Consider the following 11,209-nt stretch of genomic DNA (forward strand, 5'->3'; position numbering starts at 1 on the left):
TCTGCCAAGTATCTTTTGTGCGGCTCGGTCTGATGATCATCTCAGCCAAGTGTCATGAAAATCGGAAGAAATGTATAAACGCTGAACATTTTCGTAGAGTTTGGACTAAATCCAATATGGCGGAGGTCCAGTATGGCGGAAATTGACGTAGTAGGGGTCATTCAACTCAAGTCAGTCCAGGGATTCCAACGGTGCTTGATTTGTGAAAATCGAACACACCGTTCAATTGTTACATGCGTGAATGTGAGTCCAGATTCGACCCATTGGTGGCGCTAGAGTGTTCGGCATAGAGTTCTGTAAATTGGTGAGAGTGATCATGGGACATTCCTGAATCAGGGCGCTAAATTTCATAATAATAATGACTTGCAAATACCTTTCAACCCAGCTTTTCAACTTTCGGCCAAACTTTGACCTGTTGGTGGCGCTAGACGGCTGGGTTTAGAGGTCCGTAAATAAGTGTGAGTGGTCAGTGGAGTGTCCCGAAACTTTCGACGGAAAAATCTGAACTTTTTAGCCAGGCGTTCTATGGGCTGCCATAGACTCCAATGGCAGAAGTGTAATAATAATAATAAATATAGCTGCAAGCAGCAATGCGGGGGCCTAGCAGAGCGCTATAGCAGAAATGGCGTTGCCACGGCATGAGCAAGCACTTACAGCAAGAGGCCAAATTACACCAATGTCTTTGTGCGGTCTCACAATCAGCTACCATGTCCCTCTACCAAGTTTGGACTTCATACACCAAAGTGTTGCTGAGATGTGAGCTCACTTTCATTATTACAGCATCCCTAGAGGCCAAATGAGAACACTTTCCTTCATGTCCTCACAATCAGCTAATATGTCCCTGTACCAAGTTTGGACTTCATACACCGAAGTGTTGCTGAGATACGAGCTCACTTCCTGTATTACAGCGCCCCCTATAGAGGCCAAATGATTCCAATTTCCTAGTGCATCATCATAATCAGGTAACAGGTCCTTATACTAAGTTTGGACTTTGTACACCAAAGCGTTGCTGAGATACAAGCTCACTTCCTGTACTACAGCGCCCCCTATAGAGGCCAAATGATGCCAATTTCTTACCGTGTCCTCACAATCAGATACAAAGTCCCTGTACCAAGTTTGGACTTCATACATTAAAGCATAGCCGAGATGTTAGCCCACTTCCTGTTTGGTGGCTTCATCGCCATATTTGATTGTCTGTCACGGGCAAACAAAAATGAAATTAAAAAATCTGACAAGTATCGTTTGTGCGGCTCGGTCTGAAGATCATCTCTGCCAAGTTCTGTGAAAATCAAATGAAATTTGGGACCGCTGAAACTTTTCGTAGAGTTTGGACTAAATCCAATATGGCGGAGGTCCAGTATGGCCAAAAGTGACGTAATAGGGGTCAATCAACTCAAGTCAGTCCAGGGATTCCAACGGTGCTTAATTTGTGAAAATCGAACACACCGTTCAATTGTTACATGCGTAAATGTGAGTCCAGATTCGACCTATTGGTGGCGCTAGAGTGTTCGGCATAGAGCTTTGTAAATTCGTGAGAGTGATCATGGGACGGTCCTGAATCAGGGCGCTAAATTTCATAATAATAATGACTTGCAAATACCTTTCAACCCAGCTTTTCAACTTTCAGCCAAACTTTGACCTGTTGGTGGCGCTAGACGGCTGGGTTTAGAGGTCCGTAAATGAGTGTGAGTGGTCAGTGGAGTGTCCCGGAACTTTCGACGAAAAAATCTGAACTTTTTAGCCAGGCGTTCTATGGGCTGCCATAGACTCCAATGGCAGAAGTGTAATAATAATAATAAATATAGCTGCAAGCAGCAATGCGGGGGCCAAGCAGTGCGCTATAGCAGGAATGGCGTTGCCATGGCATGAGCAACCACTCACAGCAAGTTTGATGGCAATTGGATAAAGAACGGCTGAGAAATAAGCTCATTTACTTTGTTACAGCGCCCCTAGAGGCCAAATTACACCAATGTCCTTGTGCGTTCTTACAATCAGCTCCCATGTCCGTCTACCAAGTTTGGACTTCATACACCAAAGTGTTGCTGAGATGTGAGCTCATTTTCTTTATTGCAACACCCCTAGAGGCCAAATGAGACCACTTTCCTTGCATGTCCTCACAATCAGATAATATGCCCATGTATCACGTTTGGACTTCATACAACGAAGCGTTGCTGAGATTTGAGCCCACTTCATGTATTACAGCGCCCCCTATAGAGGCCAAATGATGCCAATTTCCTACTGTGTCCTCACAATCAGATACCAAGTCCCTGTACCAAGTTTGGACTTCATACATCAAAGCGTTGCTGAGATACAAGCTCACTTCCTGTATTGCAGCGCCCCCTGTAGAAGCCAAATGACGCCAGTTTCCTAGTGCATCCCCACAATCAGGTACCAAGTCTCTATACCAAATTTGGACTTCGTACATCAAAGCGTTGCTGAGATACAAGCTCACTTCCTGTATTGCAGCGCCCCCTATAGAGGCCAAATGAATTTCCTAGGGCGTCCTCACAATCAGATACCAAGTCCCTGTACCAAGTTTGGACTTCATACATTAAAGAGAAGCCGAGATGTTAGCCCACTTCCTGTTAGGCGGCATCGTCGCCATGTGTAATTGGCTGTCACGGGCAAACAAACTTGAAAATAAAAAATCTGACAAGTATAGTTTGTGCGGCTCGGTCTGAAGATCATCTCCGCCAAGTTCTGTGAAAATCGGATGAAATTTGTAACCGCTGAAACTTTTCGTAGAGTTTGGACTAAATCCAATATGGCGGAGGTCCAATATGGCGGAAAGTGACGGGATAGGGGTCGATGAACTCGAGATTGTTCAAGGATTCAGACGCTACCTCAATTGTGAAAATCAGATAAAAGAGTCAAGGATCACACGCATGAACGCATGTCCAGCTTTGAACTGGTGGTGGCGCTAGAGTGTTCAATGTATATGCATGAAAATTGCTGTGAGTGATTGGGACAGTGTCCTGACTAATGGTATCAAGTCTTGTTATGTTAACTCAAAGCGTCACCTAGATGTTTGTCCACTTCCTGTTTGGTGGCTTCATCACCATATTTGATTGGCTGTCACGGGCAAACAAAAATTAAATTGAAAAATCTGATAAGTATCGTTTGTGCGGCTCGGGGAGAAGATCATCTCCGCCAAGTTCCATGAAAATCGGATGAAATTTCTGACCGCTGAAACTTTTCGTAGAGTTTGGACTAAATCCAATATGGCGGAGGTCCAATATGGCAGAAAGTGACGTAATAGGGGTCATTGAACTTGGGTCAGTCCATGGATTCCAACGATGCCTGATATGTGAAAATCGGACGCACCATTCAATGGTCACATGCGTGAATGCAATCCAGGTTCGACCCATTGGTGGCGCTAGAGTGTGGGGCATAGAGTTCTGGAAATTGGTGAGAGTGATCATGGGACAGTGCTGAATCAGTGTGCCAAATTTCATAACTTTAGACCCAGCGGTTCAATTTTTGGCCAGATTTTGACCTGTTGGTGGCGCTAGATGGCTGGGTTTAGAGGTCCGTAAATGAGTGTGAATGGTCAGTGGAGTGTCCCGAAACTTTCTGCCAAAAAATCTGCACTTTTTAGCCAGGCGTTCTATGGGCTGCCATAGACTCCAATGGCAGATGTGTAATAATAATAATAGGAAAAGCTAGTAACTCAATGGGTGCCTTCGCAGCTTCGCTGCTTGGCCCCCAAATATAGCTGCAAGCAGCAATGCGGGGGCCTAGCAGAGCGCTATAGCAGAAATGGCATTGCCACGGCATGAGCAAGCACTTACAGCAAGAGGCCAAATTACACCAATGTCTTTGTGCGGTCTCACAATCAGCTACCATGTCCCTCTACCAAGTTTGGACTTCATACACCAAAGTGTTGCTGAGATACGAGCTCACTTCCTGTATTACAGCGCCCCCTGTAGAGGCCAAATGATTCCAATTTCCTAGTGCATCATCATAATCAGGTAACAGGTCCTTATACTAAGTTTGGAGTTTGTACACCAAAGCGTTGCTGAGATACAAGCTCACTTCCTGTATTACAGCACCCCCTATAGAGGCCAAATGATGCCAATTTCCTGCTGTGTCCTCACAATCAGATACAAAGTCCCTGTACCCAGTTTGGACTTCATACATTAAAGCGTCTCCGAGATGTTAGCCCACTTCCTGTTTTGCGGCTTCATAGCCATATTTGATTGGCTGCCATAGGCCAATAAAGTGGAATCTGAAAAATCTGACAAGTATCGTTTGTGCGGCTCGGTCTGAAGATCATCTCTGCCAAGTTCTGTGAAAATCAAATGAAATTTGTGACCGCTGAAACTTTTCGTAGAGTTTAGACCAATTCCAATATGGCGATGGTCCAATATGGCAGAAAGTGACGGGATAGGAGTCGATGAACTCGGGATGGTCCAAGGATTCAGACGCTACCTCAATTGTGAAAATCAGACAAAAGAGTCAAGGATCACGCGCATAAACGCATGTGCAGCATTAAACTGGTGGTGGCGCTAGTGTGTTCAATGTATATGCATGAAATTTGGTGTGAGTGATTGGGACAGTGTCCTGACTAATGGTCTTGAGTTTTGTTATGTTATCTCAAAGCATCACCTAGATGTTTGTCCACTTCCTGTTTGGCGTCCTCGTAACCATATTTGATTGGCTGTCACGGGCAAACAAAAATGAAATTGAAAAATCTGACCAGTATCGTTTGTGCGGCTCGGGCAGAAGATCATCTCCAACAAGTTTCGTGAAGATCTGAGGAAATTTGTAACCGCTGAAACTTTTCGTAGAGTTTGGACTAAATCCAATATGGCGGAGGTCCAGTATGGCCAAAAGTGATGTAATAGGGGTCAATCAACTCAAGTCAGTCCAGGGATTCCAACGGTGCTTAATTTGTGAAAATCGAACACACCGTTCAATTGTTACATGCGTAAATGTGAGTCCAGATTCGACCTATTGGTGGCGCTAGAGTGTTCGGCATAGAGCTTTGTAAATTCGTGAGAGTGATCATGGGACGGTCCTGAATCAGGGCGCTAAATTTCATAATAATAATGACTTGCAAATACCTTTCAACCCAGCTTTTCAACTTTCAGCCAAACTTTGACCTGTTGGTGGCGCTAGACGGCTGGGTTTAGAGGTCCGTAAATGAGTGTGAGTGGTCAGTGGAGTGTCCCGAAACTTTCTGCCAAAAAATCTGCACTTTTTAGCCAGGCGTTCTATGGGCTGCCATAGACTCCAATGGCAGAAGTGTAATAATAATAATAATAATAATAGGAAAAACTACTAAAACAATGGGTGCCTTCGCAGCTTCGCTGCTAGGCCCCCAAATATAGCTGCAAGCAGCAATGCGGGGGCCTAGCAGAGCGCTATAGAGCAGAGCGCAGAGCAAGCACTCAGCAGCAAGAGGACAAATTACACCAACGTCTTTGTGCGGTCTCACAATCAGCTACCATGTCCCTCTACCAAGTTTGGACTTCATACACCAAAGTGTTGCTGAGATGTGAGCTCACTTTCATTATTACAGCACCCCTAGAGGCCAAATGAGAACACTTTCCTTCATGTCCTCACAATCAGCTAATATGTCCCTGTACCAAGTTTGGACTTCATACACCGAAGTGTTGCTGAGATACGAGCTCACTTCCTGTATTACAGCGCCCCCTATGGAGGCCAAATGATTCCAATTTCCTAGTGCATCATCATAATCAGGTAACAGGTCCTTATACTAAGTTTGGACTTTGTACACCAAAGCGTTGCTGAGATACAAGCTCACTTCCTGTATTACAGCGCCCCCTATAGAGGCCAAATGATGCCAATTTCTTACCGTGTCCTCACAATCAGATACAAAGTCCCTGTACCAAGTTTGGACTTCATACATTAAAGCATAGCCGAGATGTTAGCCCACTTCCTGTTTGGTGGCTTCATCGCCATATTTGATTGTCTGTCACGGGCAAACAAAAATGAAATTAAAAAATCTGACAAGTATCGTTTGTGCGGCTCGGTCTGAAGATCATCTCTGCCAAGTTCTGTGAAAATCAAATGAAATTTGGGACCGCTGAAACTTTTCGTAGAGTTTAGACCAATTCCAATATGGCGGAGGTCCAATATGGCGGAAAGTGATGGGATAGGAGTCGATGAACTCGGGATGGTCCAAGGATTCAAATGCTACCTCAATTGTGAAAATCAGACAAAAGAGTCAAGGATCACGCGCATGAACGCATGTGCAGCATTAAACTGGTGGTGGCGCTACTGTGTTCAATGTATATGCATGAAAATTGGTGTGAGTGATTGGGACAGTGTCCCGACTAATGGTCTCGAGTTTTGTTATGTTAACTCAAAGCATCACCTAGATGTTTGTCCACTTCCTGTTTGGCGTCCTCGTCACCATATTTGATTGGCTGTCACGGGCAAACAAAAATGAAATTGAAAAATCTGACCAGTATCGTTTGTGCGGCTCGGGCAGAAGATCATCTCCAACAAGTTTCGTGAAAATCTGAGGAAATTTGTAACCGCTGAAACTTTTCGTAGAGTTTGGACTAAATCCAATATGGCGGAGGTCCAGTATGGCCGAAAGTGACGTAATAGGGGTCAATCAACTCAAGTCAGTCCAGGGATTCCAACGGTGCTTAATTTGTGAAAATCGAACACACCGTTCAATTGTTACATGCGTAAATGTGAGTCCAGATTCGACCTATTGGTGGCGCTAGAGTGTTCGGCATAGAGCTTTGTAAATTCGTGAGAGTGATCATGGGACGGTCCTGAATCAGGGCGCTAAATTTCATAATAATAATGACTTGCAAATACCTTTCAACCCAGCTTTTCAACTTTCAGCCAAACTTTGACCTGTTGGTGGCGCTAGACGGCTGGGTTTAGAGGTCCGTAAATGAGTGTGAGTGGTCAGTGGAGTGTCCCGGAACTTTCGACGAAAAAATCTGAACTTTTTAGCCAGGCGTTCTATGGGCTGCCATAGACTCCAATGGCAGAAGTGTAATAATAATAATAATAATAATAGGAAAAACTACTAACTCAATGGGTGCCTTCGCAGCTTCGCTGCTAGGCCCCCAAATATAGCTGCAAGCAGCAATGCGGGGGCCTAGCAGAGCGCTATAGCAGAAATGGCGTTGCCACGGCATGAGCAAGCACTTACAGCAAGAGGCCAAATTACACCAATGTCTTTGTGCGGTCTCACAATCAGCTACCATGTCCCTCTACCAAGTTTGGACTTCATACACCAAAGTGTTGCTGAGATACGAGCTCACTTCCTGTATTACAGCGCCCCCTGTAGAGGCCAAATGATTCCAATTTCCTAGTGCATCATCATAATCAGGTAACAGGTCCTTATACTAAGTTTGGAGTTTGTACACCAAAGCGTTGCTGAGATACAAGCTCACTTCCTGTATTACAGCACCCCCTATAGAGGCCAAATGATGCCAATTTCCTGCTGTGTCCTCACAATCAGATACAAAGTCCCTGTACCCAGTTTGGACTTCATACATTAAAGCGTCTCCGAGATGTTAGCCCACTTCCTGTTTTGCGGCTTCATGGCCATATTTGATTGGCTGCCATAGGCCAATAAAGTGGAATCTGAAAAATCTGACAAGTATCGTTTGTGCGGCTCGGTCTGAAGATCATCTCTGCCAAGTTCTGTGAAAATCAAATGAAATTTGTGACCGCTGAAACTTTTCGTAGAGTTTAGACCAATTCCAATATGGCGATGGTCCAATATGGCAGAAAGTGACGGGATAGGAGTCGATGAACTCGGGATGGTCCAAGGATTCAGACGCTACCTCAATTGTGAAAATCAGACAAAAGAGTCAAGGATCACGCGCATAAACGCATGTGCAGCATTAAACTGGTGGTGGCGCTAGTGTGTTCAATGTATATGCATGAAATTTGGTGTGAGTGATTGGGACAGTGTCCTGACTAATGGTCTTGAGTTTTGTTATGTTATCTCAAAGCGTCACCTAGATGTTTGTCCACTTCCTGTTTGGCGTCCTCGTCACCATATTTGATTGGCTGTCACGGGCAAACAAAAATGAAATTGAAAAATCTGACCAGTATCGTTTGTGCGGCTCGGGCAGAAGATCATCTCCAACAAGTTTCGTGAAAATCTGAGGAAATTTGTAACCGCTGAAACTTTTCGTAGAGTTTGGACTAAATCCAATATGGCGGAGGTCCAGTATGGCCAAAAGTGATGTAATAGGGGTCAATCAACTCAAGTCAGTCCAGGGATTCCAACGGTGCTTAATTTGTGAAAATCGAACACACCGTTCAATTGTTACATGCGTAAATGTGAGTCCAGATTCGACCTATTGGTGGCGCTAGAGTGTTCGGCATAGAGCTTTGTAAATTCGTGAGAGTGATCATGGGACGGTCCTGAATCAGGGCGCTAAATTTCATAATAATAATGACTTGCAAATACCTTTCAACCCAGCTTTTCAACTTTCAGCCAAACTTTGACCTGTTGGTGGCGCTAGACGGCTGGGTTTAGAGGTCCGTAAATGAGTGTGAGTGGTCAGTGGAGTGTCCCGAAACTTTCGACGAAAAAATCTGAACTTTTTAGCCAGGCGTTCTATGGGCTGCCATAGACTCCAATGGCAGAAGTGTAATAATAATAATAAATATAGCTGCAAGCAGCAATGCGGGGGCCTAGCAGAGCGCTATAGCAGAAATGGCATTGCCACGGCATGAGCAAGCACTTACAGCAAGAGGCCAAATTACACCAATGTCTTTGTGCGGTCTCACAATCAGCTACCATGTCCCTCTACCAAGTTTGGACTTCATACACCAAAGTGTTGCTGAGATACGAGCTCACTTCCTGTATTACAGCGCCCCCTGTAGAGGCCAAATGATTCCAATTTCCTAGTGCATCATCATAATCAGGTAACAGGTCCTTATACTAAGTTTGGAGTTTGTACACCAAAGCGTTGCTGAGATACAAGCTCACTTCCTGTATTACAGCACCCCCTATAGAGGCCAAATGATGCCAATTTCCTGCTGTGTCCTCACAATCAGATACAAAGTCCCTGTACCCAGTTTGGACTTCATACATTAAAGCGTCTCCGAGATGTTAGCCCACTTCCTGTTTTGCGGCTTCATAGCCATATTTGATTGGCTGCCATAGGCCAATAAAGTGGAATCTGAAAAATCTGACAAGTATCGTTTGTGCGGCTCGGTCTGAAGATCATCTCTGCCAAGTTCTGTGAAAATCAAATGAAATTTGTGACCGCTGAAACTTTTCGTAGAGTTTAGACCAATTCCAATATGGCGATGGTCCAATATGGCAGAAAGTGACGGGATAGGAGTCGATGAACTCGGGATGGTCCAAGGATTCAGACGCTACCTCAATTGTGAAAATCAGACAAAAGAGTCAAGGATCACGCGCATAAACGCATGTGCAGCATTAAACTGGTGGTGGCGCTAGTGTGTTCAATGTATATGCATGAAATTTGGTGTGAGTGATTGGGACAGTGTCCTGACTAATGGTCTTGAGTTTTGTTATGTTATCTCAAAGCATCACCTAGATGTTTGTCCACTTCCTGTTTGGCGTCCTCGTCACCATATTTGATTGGCTGTCACGGGCAAACAAAAATGAAATTGAAAAATCTGACCAGTATCGTTTGTGCGGCTCGGGCAGAAGATCATCTCCAACAAGTTTCGTGAAGATCTGAGGAAATTTGTAACCGCTGAAACTTTTCGTAGAGTTTGGACTAAATCCAATATGGCGGAGGTCCAGTATGGCCAAAAGTGATGTAATAGGGGTCAATCAACTCAAGTCAGTCCAGGGATTCCAACGGTGCTTAATTTGTGAAAATCGAACACACCGTTCAATTGTTACATGCGTAAATGTGAGTCCAGATTCGACCTATTGGTGGCGCTAGAGTGTTCGGCATAGAGCTTTGTAAATTCGTGAGAGTGATCATGGGACGGTCCTGAATCAGGGCGCTAAATTTCATAATAATAATGACTTGCAAATACCTTTCAACCCAGCTTTTCAACTTTCAGCCAAACTTTGACCTGTTGGTGGCGCTAGACGGCTGGGTTTAGAGGTCCGTAAATGAGTGTGAGTGGTCAGTGGAGTGTCCCGAAACTTTCTGCCAAAAAATCTGCACTTTTTAGCCAGGCGTTCTATGGGCTGCCATAGACTCCAATGGCAGAAGTGTAATAATAATAATAATAATAATAGGAAAAACTACTAAAACAATGGGTGCCTTCGCAGCTTCGCTGCTAGGCCCCCAATAATAATAATAATAATAGGAAAAACTACTAAAACAATGGGTGCCTTCGCAGCTTCGCTGCTAGGCCCCCAATAATAGGAAAAACTACTAAAACAATGGGTGCCTTCGCAGCTTCGCTGCTAGGCCCCCAATTACCGTCGGGCCCTTGTCAGCAGACTTCGGCTTGCCTCTTGCCACTATAGGCTACTCCTTGTCTTCCGATGTCATTTCTGAGTCATCTACAGATGTTTACACACATTCACCTCCCTAAATAGAACCAACTTGACGTTGACTTCAACCTGTGTTATATCCTAGATGAGACTGCCTGGGTTATTTTGTTTAGATATTAGCCTATATATAAAACACATAATTGTAGCCTACCATTCAGGGAATAGGCATTTAAAAGAGAGAGAGTGATATGACTCAGAAATGACATCGGGCGATGGCAGTGCGAGATGTTCAGAACGTAAGAGCTAAAACTTCTACAAACTCCATAACATCCACAGCAGAAAAAGAAGGTAAGAAAAATAGTCGGAAAACTTAGATGTGTAAGGCAAGCAAGCAAGTTTGGCGGTTGTTACTAAAAATGTGAACATGCACGTTGCACTGTTGTGCGGTGGACTTTCAGAATGAATGGAGTCGGAGTTTCTTTAATATCGAGGCGTCATATTTGTCCGATGGCCTGCTATAAAATGAAATGCGATGTCTGTCTGAAAAAGACGCGCTCGTGCAGTCAAAATGAATGGGAGTCTTCAGAACAGGCTTGTCAGTCAACCTGACATATGTGTAAAGTAGCCTATAATGTGAATAACTTGTTATTTTATCAAGGATTTCTTTCTTTTTGCAAAAAATAAAGTACAATAGGCATTAATTAGTAGGCCAGGAGAATGCTGAAATTATGTGGCAAATTGCGTTTTTTATTACAATGATAAAATTGTAAAAGGACGTGACCGAAGCTGAGGCAAGCCAGGCAATAGGCCTATAGGCCCGACAGT

The sequence above is a fragment of the Alosa pseudoharengus genome, unplaced genomic scaffold, assembly GCF_046254945.1.
Source record: "Alosa pseudoharengus isolate Yale_2024_CS ecotype anadromous, Long Island Sound unplaced genomic scaffold, YU_APseudo_1.1 YU_APseudo_1.1_scf_16, whole genome shotgun sequence".
Classification (NCBI taxonomy): domain Eukaryota; kingdom Metazoa; phylum Chordata; class Actinopteri; order Clupeiformes; family Clupeidae; genus Alosa; species Alosa pseudoharengus.